We start from the raw sequence: 2,336 nt of genomic DNA, 5'->3' as shown, positions 1-2,336 counted from the left end.
CACGCATACACACCACACACACACACACCACAGACACGTACACACCACACACCCCCCATAACCCATGCTTGCTGACCGTCTGCCCTGCGCACACTGATTAGTGGAGCAGTTAATCTGCTCTGAGCAGCCAAGGACAGGGAGCCACATCAGCCTGGCCCATGAGTTAATGCCCGGAGAGATTTAGTCCCCACAGCGCTCCAGGCTCCTGCGGCTTCCGAGACATCTATGGCCCTTGCATCCTCAGTGATGGGCACTAAGACACAAAGATACTGGCAGGAAGAGAATCTTCCTGAAGGCTCTAGCACAGCTAGGACCGGGGCCTGCTCTGGTAGGGACAGAGGGCACGTTCCTGAAGAGCAAAAAGGTATTTATTTCTCGTTAGGGGCAGAGGGGGTACCTCTGCTCCTGAGGAGGCCTCTGGAAAGCCAGACACAAGGAGCTGTTTTCCGAGTCCCCCTGGCCTCCCATGTGGCAACCCCTCAATACCTCGGGTCCCCTGATGAGGCACTGCCCGAGGCTGCTGGCATCGTGCTCCTGACAACCCAGGGAGGCCGACAGTCCCACGCCACTGTCACAATGAAACTGTGGCTCTGAGAGGCTGAGCAGCCAGCCCCAGAACACATGGCCTGGAAGGGGCCAGCAGGCTGGAGCCCGGGTCGGCTCGATGGTCCACTGAAGTGTGGTGTTTGCCATTGTGGGTGCTGTACTCCGCATTCGCTGTGCGTTGGGCACCGTATTCACATACACTCCGTCCCCGCTCAGGCACTCTCTCTTCCATTTTAACTCCTTAGATCCTCTCCCAAGGAGGAGGGAGGATGCCTCTCCTGACCCAGATCCTTAAAGCCCATCTCCGGGCAGCTTTGGCTCCACTCTTATTAGCTGTGTGACCTGGAGTGAGTCACTTAGCCTCTCTGAGCCCTCAGCCTTCTCATCTTTAATATGGAGATCACCTTCTCTTCCAGACCTACCACACGGCAGATCATGTGTGTGCTCTGGGGAACGTAAGGCACCGGTAGGGGTACTATCCACTCTCAGTTTTCTCCCCTAGAACTGAAGCATGGCCTAGAGAAGCAAGACTGTTCTGCCTCCACCAGACCCAGGCCATTGCTCCACAGAGTCCTGGGGAGGCCCTGATCTATGGCAGAGAAAATCCCCAGCAGGCTAAGCCTGTACCCAGACCCCACCTGGTTCCACCGCTGCCACCTGGCTAGGTGACTTCCCTGTGAGCACCTCAGGACTAAAGAGCCCAGTCCTCAGCCCACCCTTTGAAAGAAGAGCAAAACAGGAGAGCTACAAGCATGAATTTCCTGCAGGGAGTTTGCCCAGGTGCTCAAGAGTCACCAGCTTAAACACCTTTCTTGGGGCAGCCCTAAAGGGGTGGATTTGACACCCTACCTGCATGAGCTTTCCTGAGTAGGTATGTGAATCATGTTCCTCCAGGTAAATCCTGGCGTGGGGCTGTCATCAACCAATCAGCCGCCCAACACTCACTGAACCCCCAGAGTGTGTCCAGCATTGTGCTGGGTGCTGAGGGAGGGTGAGATCCCTGTCTCTGGAACTTCAACAACGTGACTTGGGGAAATGGTGAAATCAACATGGAACAACACAGTGACTCGGACACTGCCTGAGGCTGAGCTGCCGCACAGGTCAGGGATTTAGGAATTTAAAGAGAGACCAAGATGGGATGTCGCCTTCTGAAAAGGCTTCATTGTGCTCAGCAAGGCTGTCCAGGAAGCCAAGATGGGATGTCCCCAGAGGGGTAGGGAGGTGACATCTCCTTTTGCATGAAAGAGACCTCATGCAGAAAAGCTTGCGATAGCTCATAATTGCCCAGCATTTCCCAAAAGCTTTTCTTTTTCAATCAATTTTAGCGCTGGATCTGCTTGAAGAAAATTAGTTTTAAGAAATATTTTAAGACATTTAAATCAAGGATTTTAAAAACTGCCCTATTCCCCCGTGGTTTCCTCCCAAACTTGTTTATAAATTGGGGATATTCAAATGCTTATGAAGATTGGGGTGAGAGAATGTGCACAATAAATTAAAACGAAAGAACACCTGCTCCAGCCTGGCTTCCCGGAGTCTGGGTGCTCCAAGCCTTCGCTGCACGCTAGCATCACATTACCTGGGAAGATTTCAAATACACAAATGCTGTGCCCACTTAGAGAGGTCTGGGTTGAGGCCCAGGCATCCAAATTCTTTCAGATACCTCCAGGTGATTTCCAATGTGCAGCCAGGGCCAAGGCCCCTGGTGTAGCTGCACGTTCACGGTGTGCCTCCTTGTGAGCACTGGAAGCCAGTGTTTCTGATTTCCCTCCTCTCACTGGCAGGCTCCTCGT

This window comes from Theropithecus gelada, unplaced genomic scaffold (genome assembly GCF_003255815.1).
Source record: "Theropithecus gelada isolate Dixy unplaced genomic scaffold, Tgel_1.0 HiC_scaffold_16126, whole genome shotgun sequence".
Classification (NCBI taxonomy): Eukaryota; Metazoa; Chordata; class Mammalia; order Primates; family Cercopithecidae; genus Theropithecus; species Theropithecus gelada.
Note: the sequence above shows the minus strand (reverse complement) of the source record.